Genomic DNA, 13946 nt, shown 5'->3' with positions numbered 1-13946 from the left:
TTTGGTTTCGGTTCTTTTTCTTATTGGTTGAGAAAGTGGCGCGACTTTTGCTCACCAATCACAGAGCAAAGTGAGGCAAACGAGATTTACCTTTGTCTCTCAATTGAAAAACGTTCTGACTTGACAGAGCTTTTTATTAGTATCCTTACCTGGATCGCTGGTTGGGCGTCAGGCTTTGATAGAACCAAAGGAACTGAAGGATACTGAGCTGGCTGAGTGAATGAGGGTCTTTCCATGTCTTGATTATCAAAACCTGGATACAAACATGATCGAAATTTGTACAATAAAATTAACATAAAACATCCAGTAGTGATCTGAGCCGGCGAGCTTGGCAAGAGAGATTATTGCGTTCGACGTAGGAACAACGCACTGCTAATACAGATTGGAATCGAGATTGTATGGGACAACATTGATTGAATGAAAGGATCTTGGGACGTGTATCTGTCATCCCCCGTAGATTTTGCAGGGGCGGATGCATATGACATCATCACCAACTTGGCAAAGTAGAGGGAGCCTGGTGACATCGAACGCACTCTCTAATCTTTTATTATTACTAGTTGTAATGCATTTATATGCAGCAAAAATCTGACGTATAAATGTAATTAAATTTTTGCCCAACAATTCAGCTGATGGTTGATTTAGGAAATCAGCTTTTCCAAACGTTGTAGTCAGCAAAAACTCAGGGAAAGGTCTTCCCATCCCTGCCCAAGCCCCTTGTAAAACGATGAAAGAACAGCTGTATAAGTGTGCTGGTATTTGAAAACTGATATTTTGGCCTAATCAATGGTACAAAGCGGGAAGTTACCAATCTGTTCCAAGAATTAAAGTGCCCCTAACCCTTCAATTTGTTTTCTCGTGGTAGATTTCCATATCTTTCAAGAACTCATTTTCGAAAAAAATTTTGAGAAATATTGAATCCTTTTTATTTTACGAGCGCTAAAAGTTACTGAAATTTTTAAATTTTTGCGCCCTTTAAGCCCCGCTGGACAAATTTTTCTCTCGTGGGCTCATTAGGAACGAGCCAATGAGAAGCGTCCGATATTTGACACTTTCTTAGCTGTGACGTAAGAAAAGGACACCAGAAGGATTCAGAAGGATTCAGAAGGAATCTTATGCATGCTGATTCCTTTCTCTACATTTCGAGAGTTGCTGCATCCAAAAACCACACATTTTCCAACCATTTTCTCTGTTTACAATTGAAGCATTACCGCGAATCTTCGGATATTTTTGCACGATGTCCTTTTCTTACGTCACGCTCCACATTTGGCCGAGTGGGGGACTAATGCGAACGATAGGTGAAAATATCGACAAGACTGCCTTCACTTCTAGCACTCGTAAAAAAAAAAGGATTCAATATTTCTCAAAATTTTTTTCGAAAATGAGTTCTTGAAAGATATGGAAATCTACCAAAAGAAAACAAATTGAAGGGTTAGGGGCACTTTAACCTTTAGTATTGCACAGAATCCACAACAAATTTCAGGGTTTGACAGATTATACAATTGATCACCATACAGTTGTCACCCCTTACAGTCAATATAGCTGTTCACCGTAAGTTGTTTACCTTAGACAACAATAAATTTTAACACCAGGCACTATTTGTTCATTCTCTTTGACACAGCCATGTGTGTCCTTTAACAACCCTGATTAAAATTAATTTAGGTGTTGGACACGACACCAGCGTCTTAAAAGTGAACTGAGAAAATGTGATGAAAACAGCCAGAAATTATGCAGAATGTAGTTATCAACACATGTTTTAAGACCCTGAGTGGTGCTGTGTCAGGCTGGAATTTAAACCCACGGCAACCTCCTGTAACATTTTCTGTTGGCAAACCTAATGAGCAAAAACTAGAAGCCTTACCATCTGCTAACATTTCATCACCAAACTCAATGTTATTATCACAACTTCCATTAAAGCTTGTATTGCACGGTCTAGCCGGTGTCGTCTGTGTCTTAGTAGGTCTGTGTTGCTTTCTTCCATCATTCCTTCCTTCAAACTCCTCAACAACAGACTGAGTACTGTTGTTATTGTTTCTAGATTTTCCACTGCTGACCAGTCTTCTGTTATGCTGAATACTTGATACATTTAATTTCCTTGTTACACAGACAAAACAAATACATGTCAGTAGATTGAGCTCAATAGTTTGATCCATGTTTTAAACTCAGACTGAAGTAGTTACAACATTGTTACCTTTCTTTTTCTTTCTTGATGAAGGCGTGACATTTTCCTTTATCATGTACTTATCTGCAAAGGAATACAAAACCGTAACAAAGTATCCAGTATACAGTGCAACGGGCCAATCAGAATTCGAAGCAAATAAATTCAAAAAGGCGCCATTATGGGTGAGTAGTAAACCTTTTTACTGTGTAAAAATCCTGTAAAAAAATATAAGGTTACAAAACTAAATCATATCAGAAGTAATTTAGATAAACGAATATTCAATTATACAAAAATTGAGATACACCAAACGCCTTATTAAATGTTATCTAGCTACAATAAAGTATTGACTAGCCTGCAGTGCAGGCGTTTTTCATCGGCGAGCGCTGAATAATAAAGTTAGTTCGCGTATTTGAAGGAGGCTGAGGGGGAGGGGGGGGGGAGGAAATGCGTATTTTTCCCTCCTCTCCCCCTCCCCCCTCCTTTATTTCTCAGCCAGTCGTCCTCTCCCTTAGGGTCACTTTTGACTCGCTCCAACCCTCTCGCGCTTCTTCGCCCAAGATGACAGCAACGAAGGATTATTCAGCGCTCCCGCTCCAAAAATACGCCTGCATTGCAGGCTAAGTATTGACTTGCGGACATCTCACTATTACAGACACCCTGGTAATATAGACAGCAGCTAAATCCCGGGCCAAAATAAATTACAGATATTTGACTGCAATAAATTCCCCCATATATGGACGCTCGCTATTAAGAACACTAACTCACGGTCCCGAGGGAGTTCGCAATAAAGGGAATTAATTGTACTACAAAGTCCACAAATCCCACAACCCTCTTTAACCCTCAAAACAATTGCAACAGATATTAAAAGAGTCACTACACTTCATGATCAGAGAACGTAATCCACAGATCCAAAACTTAAAACCACCTACGCACAGCATAACAAACCGCACCACAGAAAGGACTGCGATTTCTAAAGAAACTGTGGTGCTGCGTCGGTGGGGAGAAGAAACGAATGTTTAGTTTAACAACAGAGTTGATAACTAAAGGTAAATTGGCCACAGTAAAGAGATTCGATAATAAAGCGTTTACCCTTGTTATTACACGGTCATACAGAAAACGAGAACAAGAAACATTGTTAGAAAACTCTTACAATGATTATTGATGAACTATAACTAGTGTTGGATTTCTTCATAGAGCTTCTTTTTGTGTCCATGTCCAGCCAACGGCTCAGCTTATAAACTACGAGTGTAAAAGCTTTTATTAAACAAGCCTGAGTACTTGCCAAAAGTTGTCCTTAAATGGTCACTATTAAACAAATATTTCTAGAGCTCAGAGATTATATACAGCCAATGAAGCACTTTGCGCTTCGTTAACTGTAATCATCTCGTATATAAAAAGCTCAAGTGGAATAATTGTTTGATAAAAAAAAAACCAAGAAATTAGCTATGTCTTGCTGATTTCATTTTGCAAGAACGACCAGAAGAAGATTTAATAACAATTATTTCTCGGCCGTCATAGCACAGAAAAGAGAGAGAAGTACAGAGAATACAGCTTAGTCGGTCAATTTTTAGGATATCATCCACAGACTCAAAAGTAAGAACCATCATTGAAGCACAACAAAACGGAAGCTGAAACTGAAAAATTGTCAGATATGGATGACCTTTTCAAAATATCGAAAGGAAAATACCGCACCAGTCTTTAGCCCTTCAAACTACTGAATGGGATATCACCATTCATAAATGAAAAATTACCTTTGTATTTCAACAGATATTTTACACTGACGTGATAAAAGCGTAATCCGACAGTTGTTTTCTTTCTTAGTGAACTTGTTTGACCTCAATAAAATGATATATTTCCTGTGGCAATGAATCTACAGAACAAGCCCAAACACGATCTGATATATATATTGTGGATTCTTGGAAGTTAATCAGTGAACCTCGCACGGAAGGAAAGGACTAACATATCCTAAGCACGAACTACACCACAGTGAACTGGTCTGAAGGCCGGCAAAGAGGACAAAAAAGTCCTCTGAAGATATTTCAATAGCGAAGTTTAACGTGGCAGTCGCGACAACAATGAAAAAACAAGATCAAGAAGAGAAGCGTACGGACAGATTCCGCAGCTTTTGTTCCATGTCTGGTTTGCTGTTGTCTGTTGTGTGTTGTATCGCACTTATTCACGTGGAACTCAGAATACAAGAACATCATCGACTGATATCACACTCAGTAACAACATGTGATCAGTTAGAGACACAAATCCTTCGTAAAGTACAGCAGAATTACGAAAGATGGCAAGATGATCAAGGCAGCCATTCAGAAGGTCAATGGCGGGAAACAAGAGGTAAGTTTCCCTCCTGTCGTTGACATTTTAAAAACATTTTCAGTTGAAAATATTCCAATTTTCTTGTGTGTATAAACTCAGTTTCCTTCTGACAGTTTTGCAAAAATTTGTAAACCAAAATCTAGTCTTTGTCGATCTACCTCAAAGAGCAACTCGGAAAATTGTTGCTTTCAGCGAAGACAACGTGACAAATATTTGAACCTTGGCTCAGTCTTAAGTAAAAATTAATCAGTTTATCATTCTTTTTCTATTTCTGTATCACAAGTTCGTTTGCAGCTGTTAATATTAATTTTTAAATTTTCAAGGTGATAAAGACACTAGGTCAAGACAAAAACGCTCTTCACTCGATGATTCACAGCAATCTGTCCAAATAGCTTCTGAAGTGAAACTGCTGATCAAACAAGAGCTTCGTCTTTTGCAAAACCAAATCTGTGCCAGAGATGAAACGCTCTGCCGCTCGGGACCAAAGGGTAACACAGGACGGCGGGGGAGACCCGGCACCCGAGGGAGACCAGGTCCCCCAGGGAGATCCGGGCCACAAGGACCCCCTGGGAAACATGGACCAGTGGGGCCTCAAGGAACAATGGGAATAAAAGGTGATCTCGGAGTGCCGGGTAAAACTGGTCCCGCGGGACCAAGGGGCCCACCGGGGATGAAAGGCGCCAAAGGTGAGCCGGGCCAGTCTATCTCGGCTCCGTCTCTGGTGCAGCCTCCAGTTGGAACGAGAGCCAATAAAAGTCAAACAGCCATCTTAAAATGTACAGCACATGGTAATCCACCTCCAAAGGTCACGTGGTCAAGGCTGAGTTCTTCACTTCCTGCTGGACGTCACGTGATTGAGCCCAGTGGCGCTTTGATTGTGAAGGACGTTAGACCTGGAGACGACGGAGTTTACAGCTGCAGAGCTGAAAACGTGTTTGGAAGGGTCAACGCCACAGCGAAACTAACTGTTCAGTGTAAGTTGTTCAATATGCTTTTTACGTGTTTCAGTCATTTCTGTCAAACGCGCTCTCTCTCCCTAAGCTCCATTTTGTTTGATATTTTCTAGCATCTGTTTTTTTTTACTGCCGTTAATTGCGGTATAATTACTGTGGCAACATGTAGAAAAATTAAGATGCGATTGACCGTAGTGCGTCAGATTAACCAGATTTGTTTGGTATAGCGCGCGTGCATCCTAAGCCTTAATTGACCTTATCATGAATCTAATCATTATATTATCTTTCAGCTCTAAATGGACTTGCCCCTTTGTATATATCAGAATTCTTACAGCCTAATCCAGCCCCTAGTTATAACATCAGATCTTATGTGAATACACTATCACTGAAATACCCTACTTTTAAGAGTCTTGCTACCTTGGGCGACTGCTCATTCACTTGTGCGGCACCCAAACTGTGGAACAATCTCCCTTGCGTTATCCGTAATGCTAGCAATTTACTTTGCAGATCATTTTAAGCGCCTGCTCAAAACCTATCTGTTAAGGCCTATAGTCACTACAGCCAGTACTTTTACATAATTGTAATCATATCTTTTACTGTTAGTCTACTTATCATATACTAGAGCTAGTCTATTATCTATTATCTATTATTAATATTATTATTATTATTATTATTATTATTATTATTATTATTATTTAAGCTACTATTGTCATTTATCTACCTATATCGATTTTAAATATGCTTATTGTAATTAGTATTATCCATGTCTTTTGTTTTTCCTTTTTGTGATGCGCGTGTGAGCATCTTACTATGTAGCACGGGTAATATTATTATTATTATAATTATTATTATTATTATTATTATTATTATTATTATTATTATTATTATTATTATTGTTGTTGTTACTATGTTCTGTGTCCACTTTCCACAGTCGCTCCCCAGATTTTGTTATCATCCAAAGCTTTGTTGGCAGAAGAAGAACAAAATATCTCATGCTACTGGTCAGCCGCAACCTAGTATCACGTGGTCCAAATCAGTTGGTAGTTTGCCAAAAGATAGAACTGAAGTCAGGAAAGGAAACCTAACGATCTACAAAGTGGAAAAGAAAGACAGAGGAACATACATCTGTAAGGTTGATAATATTTTGGGATCAACAACAGACTTGGCTCAACTCACGGTATTTTCTCGTCTGCAGTTCAAAGTCCACCCTCCTAAAGAAGTAACTACTGTGATTGGTTCAACTGTCCGTCTGCCGTGTGTGGCCGAGAGTGACCTGAGAACTACAATAACCTGGACAAAGGATGGCAACACTTCACTTCCTGTAGACTCAAGTATTTTATCAATTGGCACACTGGTTCTTCAAAACATCAAGAAATCTCACGAGGGATATTACATCTGTAGAGCGACTAATGCACTGACAACAGTAGAAGCTAAAGTCAAAATAAATTCACCAATCACTGTTTCTTCCTGTTCTGTGATAAGGAAATACGTCAGCAGTGTAAGCGGAAATTACGTCATTGATCCAGATGGCGCGGGAGGTCTGGCACCATTTACAGTGCATTGTAACATGACTGTCAAAAATGGAGTTGGCGTGACAGTCATCAGTCACAACAGTGAAAGCAGAACGTACGTGTATGGATATCAGAGTCCAGGAAGCTACTCACGTGATATTCGTTACACTGGAGCGAGTCTGTCTCAGCTGGCGAGTCTCACCAGAGTCTCTTCACTCTGTGAACAGTTCATCAAGTACGAGTGTTATGATTCCAGACTGCTCAGAGATGGAATAGGTTGGTGGGTGTCACGTGATTCTACTAAGATGACGTACTGGGGCTGAGCATCTGTTAGTGGTAAGTGCGCATGCGGGATGACCAACTCATGTGCCAACTCCCGCTATGGTTGTAACTGTGATAAGAATGATCATGTATGGCGTGAAGACAGCGGTCTCCTCACTGACAAGACACGTCTTCCAGTTAAACAGCTCAGGTTTGGGGATACTGGCGGTTACCACACATTAGGTAAATTGAAGTGCTATGGCATAGTATAAACAGTATAGTAACGTTGTAACGCTACTTAAAGAAAATAATTATAAAAAATGGTACAAGAAATTTAACCCTTTTTACTTTTTATAGCTAACATTGAAGAATTATATGCAGTAAGTTTAACACAGATACAACGTATAAAATAGTAATTAAAGAAGTGGAAATTTGGAAATGTAGTTTTTGGGGAGGGGAGGAAATCGGACTACAAGAACCAACGACAAAGTCAACCCACATATGACGCCGAGTCCGGGGATGGAACCCGAGCCACATTGCTGAGAGGCGAGTGCTCTCACCACTGCACCATCCCTGCTCCCCAATTCCTTATTGACCCTGAATCTCAGGGCCAAAGGTCTGTCAGTTGCAACAGACTTTTACGTACGTGTATCACCCTCGTTAAAAAGTAGATTTATTTAATCAAAGGTGTGTTGAGGTTGTTACAGTAGAGCTGACATAAAGCTGGATCATTATCGCTATCCACTGACTGTAAACATTCGAGCTCGTAGTTAGTTTAGCGTTAGTTAAGATTCAGTTGTAAAAGAGCAGTTGTCGTCACTAGCAGTAGAGCAAGACAAGCAAAGAAGAAAAGAAAATGTAACTCAGCGTAACAGCCTAACATTTTCAGGCGGACTGTTTTGGCCGGATTCTCTACAAAAGGCTCGTGAAACCCACTTAACTAACAAGGCCAAGATACTTGAGCCGCTTGGTTTAAATACACGAGACAAACAACATTTGTGGCATTTAATCCATCTAGCTATTAACCTATAAGCTTTATTTTATCATATATATTTTTTAAACTTTTATGTAAAGGGTTTTGTAAGGTACTTGCTCATTTTATTCTTGTAGTCCCCGAAGGTTTGTTTTCCAAACCGAAATATCGAGTAATTTTTATTCATGTATATCCAGCTACTTTGTTTTTGTCTTGTTTTTAATGCCGTAAGGATTAATCTTGCCATCAACAATTTATTATCTCAAGTATTTTACAGATCCAGGTTTTCAAAAGATCTGGCATCTTTCAACGTCTTGTTGCTAATCGTTTTAAAAACAGTTTCTTGCCGGCCATGTTATTTAGATATTACAACCGCTAGATTTGACATTTAGAGTTTTTATACTCCGTTTGTAACCCAATCCCTAACTAGTGATATCACTTTTGAACATTTGTAAAAAAATTTTTCAATTCACTTTTTTTAGTACAATGGTATTTTCGTTAATAAACCATAAACCGTTGCTGTGGTTGTGCCAAATTTGGAGTTTTGAATCTCATTTGTTGGACAATCTGCTTCACATTATCTAGATTCTACTGTACTTACCATGTAACAACATTTGCCCCTGTCCACCCAACTGCCACAGTCACAAGGAAAGTTGTTTTTCCTGACCAATTCTACATCCGGGTTCTGAAACAGAGCCTGGTACACGTTTTCTTGGAATGACGTCAGCGGGCAAACACCACCAACTCATCTGGAAAGAGAGAAAAGTAAACCTAAAACTCGACAAACCGGTTTGAAGGCCACCTTAGCTGTAATGAACGTACCTTTGCTAGGCAGCTGACTTGCTATCAAGTCTTTCGTCCGTCAAAGAAGGAATTTGCCAATTTTATCTTGAAGATCTTTTGATTCTACAAAACAGTAACAAAAAAAAAATCCCAAGGCTCAGAAACTGTATTTATTGGACTTCAGGTTTTGGCAGTGCTCATCTGAAAACTTGCAATATGATTGCCTACCAAGGAGCGGTGTAATTCTCTTGCTCGATAGCATACGATTTGAAAATCGTCAAAAGTCCTTGAATAGAGATAACTACCTTAATTGAAAGACGGAAGAAAAATACCTTTCTAGCTTTGAAACATCCAAAGAAGTTCAATGCACCAAAAGGCGCCAAAGAATATTATGGTTTGAACGGATTGGGCTGGAACAAGTACTATTTCCTGAAGCTAGAAATTCCTTGGAAGCAAGAAATGTATTTTGAAATTATCTGTCGCTTTTAAACTTTACTTTGTCGAGTTCTTCAATTTTTTGCCGGGTGATCGTTAGTTTAGGGATTTCCTTTACTATGGGAGGGTCGTTACCATAGTGATTTCCATGAAAACATCAAAGTTCACCGTTACGTTCAGAGTCCAAAAAATTTCTTTATCTCGAGATTTTATTAGGAAATATCGCACTTTATCGTTTCCTTTGGAGTCGCACTTTTCATGATTTCATGGTCAAACATCAAAAGATTTACTTCCAGGCAGGCCCTCTATCACGTAGGGCGGGAAAATTTCCTCTCACGAGTCACCAGTTTTATGGACCTTTAAAGAAATTTAGAGCGAATAAAATGGTATTTTAATTGAATAAGTGTCCGTTTGGCACTTATGCCTCTGTGCTGGACCGAGATTCATATTTCGATACAAAAAGGTGTTCTGGTGTCGGCTTCAACTACTTCGTTTGCTGAATGAAGCTTACACACGGACATGGAAAACGGTCTATAAAAGGGTGGAATAAAGTTTTAATTTCGTACCATAATGAAAGCTGTGCTCATATCTTCCAAACACCTGCTAAGACTCACAAACGTTTATTACTACATTTGGACCTCATTTTCCGTACTTTACTATCTGTATATACTTACTTTTCCTGGCTAGTGCCAGTTCTCTTTTCTTTTGTGGTTGCATCATATCTTTGCACTTCTCTGATTGGTTTATCAAACTCCAGGTTGAACTGCTTAGCCTTCCCCAGTCTCCCCGGGTTTGCCAATCCAGCACGCACCAGAATTCTCCCAACTTGTTCTGAAGTGGGGTCCCTGTAAGACCGTATCTATTTTCAAAGGAAAACGCAAAAGAGAAACGGTAATGTGCAACCGCAATCTCCAGATATAAGCACTGGATCAGACCTGTGTTTTGATCTCTACGTTCTACGGAACGAAGCCACTGGGAGTGCTTACAGAATTGATTCAAAACTGACTGCTGGGACTTTCACCGTTGGTTTGTTTCGACAAAATACTCCTAGTGATTTCATGCTGGGTAGTATCTTGTAATGGCCCAACATCCCATCCAGGGGGGAGTGGTATACTTTCTAGCGGTTCTGGCGACCTCATTGTGGTTATTCTGTGATACACTAGTAGTGTCCAAGTCACTTCATGCTGGGTATCGTGTTGACTACTATGCCATGCACAGGCAGCCCAAGCTCAATATCAGAGAACCGTTGAATTATAAGGATTTGTATGGGATTACAACGGATTTGTGTAAAATGGCAGAAACTAACATCGTTTTCTCAATAAAATCAACGTACCTTGTTTCTACTTGTATTCTTTGTCATTTACCGGCTTTTCAAGCCGATTCGAAGCCATTTCGGTGAGTTAGCGTCATTCGGGTTTCTACTGCTAAGTGTAACGAAAGGCCGACCAGTATTTCAGCCATGCTCGAAGCACGAAACGGAATAAATCCGTTGAAATCATCCCTAGTGTCCCAATTCCTTTATAGAATCAAAGTAGAGATGCATATCTATCCTGCCAGTGCAGCTCCGACTCAATTGAAGCCGTATCACGTTTGCTAGAAATATTTTCTTTCAAGTCAGCTCGCTTCTGAGATTTCGAAAGATGCGCGGCCAGAACGCCATGGACACGTTGAAAGTTCGAACAGCACGCTGGGTAATTAAAGTTCCCTGGCACGGGGGGAACAGCGGCTAGCATGCAGTATTCCACAGGCAAACTTTTCCTTATTTTGGTACATTTGATCGCGGTGAAATAATACGCCCACTCACTTTATGTTGGGTATGCTGTGATGGATTGACATCCCCCCCTTGACCCCCTATACAGGATGGAGTGCTAATACTTTTATGCCAGCCGCGTTGGCTGTTTGTGCTAGTGTTAACTGAAACAAGCATGTAATACAACCGCTGCAGACTAAAAGATTTATTTTTCACCTTCTCTTGACACCAAGAGCTTTAGCGGCGATAGTTCTCTGAGCTTTGCGATCTTTGAGACGATGAACTTCATCCATGATTACCGCCAGCCATTTGACTTTGTTCAGATCATCCTGAGGAACGAAAATGAGAGCAAAAGAAGGATACATTATTGTATATAATTGAGAATAAGTGGCAAAAGGCTGGGAACGAAAATGAGAGAAAAACAACGATTCATTATCGTATATAATTGAGAATATGTGGCAAAAGACCACGAACGAAAATGCTGCTGGTATACGCAGGATCTGTGAACGACTTAATCAACCAGAAATAAACATACAAGCAACTGTTCCCTTGACAAAGATGTATTATATACACATAAGTAACACATCTGAATTTACGTCCATCTGGAGTCATCACCACGTGCATTTAGCAGACAACTGACCTCACGTTGGTTGAACATTCTACTTCTTCCTGCTACACCGTGCTGACGAGAGCCAATTAGCTCGAAACAGCTGTCCACGGTTGTAGCTTTTACTCTCGGTTTGGTGTCTATCATGTCGCTGCCGTATTAAATTTTCTACGCGTTATCAGCCTTGCTCACTTCAGTTATTTGTATGTATAGAATACTTTTTCAAACATGTATTACACGACTAAAAAGGAAAATTCTTGTGAACAGTCTTATATTGCGAGTATTCTCTTATTTCCCTCTGGGGTAGTAACGCGGACGAAACGCGAGCACGCGAAATTGGCACACACGAGGAGACATGACGCGAGGGAGGCGATTTTCGCATCTTTCGGCTAGTCTCTCTTTGGGGATCGATACATATTTACCTGTCTTGTTCTTGTTATCTTTTGTGGTACAACTGACCAAATGATTTGTCATAGTCTCGTAAGTGGTAAGTACCACATCCAGTCGTCCTCTCAAGGCACGTTGTAGAGTGTCCTCTTTGGTGTTACCATGATAGAGCCCCGTCTTAAAATGCCCCCAGGTCTCTAATTCTTCCTTCCAGTTGTACATCACAGAGCCTGGAGTGACTATCACAAAGGCGTCGGTCTCTGCTGCTAACGTCTTCTTTCTAAAAGAAAAAAATAATGATAATAATACGTTAGTGCTTTCAAAGAATGCTTGCAATGGTTGATTAACTTCGAAAGTAGGATACCAGGCTAGGCTAAGGAGAGCAAAGGGCCGCAAACATAGGCGATCGTTTTGTCGTTGTTTTGAATATGTTTTAAGACAGCCGCAGTGTTTTTTGGCGGCAGTTTCAGAATCTCTGCGCAAACGTTTCCGATTTCCGCCGTAATTTTACCACGTTCTTTTTTTAACCTTTTGATTACAACTTTGTCCCGATGAAACTTGAACACAGGTATTGGGAGCGAAAGGCAGTCTTAGTGTGCCGATTCTAAAGGCTGGTTTCCATATGATCGAAGATCGCAGATCGCAATAATTGCGAGTCTGCGATCATATGGAAACCAGCCTTTAGATAGAACATGGTTCTATCTTCTGCGATCACGATCGCAGGATCGTAGACGATCGCAGACCTTATTGCGATCTGCGATCTGCAATCTGCGATCCGCGATCATATGGAAACCAGCCTTAACACAGCGCGGGCTCTACTCTGGTCGCATGCGAAATGCCCGGCAATTCAGCAATTGTCAGTACTTTATACAAGCGTTAAGAAATCACAGAAGGCTTCCGTGTAGTGTTAACAGCCCTTCACATCGACTGACGACCGATTTAGTAGATTAACACCTTCCACCATTCGTGAGTGAAATTAATACATCAAAGTTTCATCCCTAAATTTTGAGGAATACCAAGCTCTCTGAAGATGACCTGATGAACACCAAAAAATATCCATTCAACAAAAAGGTCCTAGCACCGCTGCGTTCTTTGGCTTGTTTCGCACGTTGAAATGGATACAGATATTCTTCATTTACTGAATTGTTTTACTTTGGTTTTTCTATCCATGAATTTGCAGAATATATCGGCTTTTGTTCCAGTTTTTCCCAAAACAGCAGCAATGAAAGAAATAACCTGAAAGATCGGAACAATATGCATTTGGTTCAAAGTCATTTCGCCCACAATCAATTAGCCCCGTACCTTCAGCTGTTTTGCTCCCCACATAAAGAATTCGCTCTGGCCCGCGAAAAACTCAATTAAAAAGTTTCAAACAACAACTTTTTAAGTTTAAAAATAAACTTCATTACCTGAACTGTCTTTCCTAAACCCATGTCATCACCGAGAATTGCTCCGGTGTTTTCCGAGAAGTGTTGAAACAGGAAGCGAACTCCATCTCGCTGGTAATCTCCAAGATAACGGTTAATGGTGGCTGGGACCTACAGTGTAATGTAAAGATAGGCTCACAAGTTAGACTTCCACTAAAGGATGACTCAGGGATAAAAACATAGTAAAAAGACGCTTTATCATCTTCACCATCATCATAATAAGGGGCGAGAGCTAAAGGAAGTTGAATCAAGTGTCGTAAAACCAAAAACAAAGCAATTACTCTGGCCAATCACAACAGACGCAAACAGCGCAACGAGCCAATCAGAATTTGAAGCAAATAAATGCATCGGCGCCAAGCGCGGGAAAATGCGTGCGACC

At 40.2% G+C, this 13946-nt stretch overlaps 2 protein-coding genes and 1 pseudogene across 4 annotated transcripts in view; 2 read left to right on the top strand and 1 right to left on the bottom strand.

Moving 5' to 3' along the window:
• The window catches only part of LOC146463612 (uncharacterized), a 135840-nt gene that overhangs the window by 14417 nt on the left and 107477 nt on the right, over positions 1-13946 (top strand). The window lies entirely within an intron of this gene.
• Positions 1-13946, bottom strand: part of LOC146463623 (DNA excision repair protein ERCC-6-like 2) — a 61422-nt gene that overhangs the window by 31409 nt on the left and 16067 nt on the right. The window lies entirely within an intron of this gene.
• On the top strand, positions 4018-8828 carry LOC146463627 (uncharacterized; annotated as a pseudogene). The gene is made up of 3 exons (XR_014856827.1): positions 4018-4498; positions 4804-5454; positions 6365-8828. The product of XR_014856827.1 is annotated as an uncharacterized LOC146463627 (transcript).

This window comes from Pavona decussata, unplaced genomic scaffold, assembly GCF_977016875.1.
Source record: "Pavona decussata unplaced genomic scaffold, jaPavDecu1.1 SCAFFOLD_175, whole genome shotgun sequence".
Lineage (NCBI taxonomy): Eukaryota > Metazoa > Cnidaria > Anthozoa > Scleractinia > Agariciidae > Pavona > Pavona decussata.
Note: the sequence above shows the minus strand (reverse complement) of the source record. Positions and strands in the feature narration are given on the sequence as shown.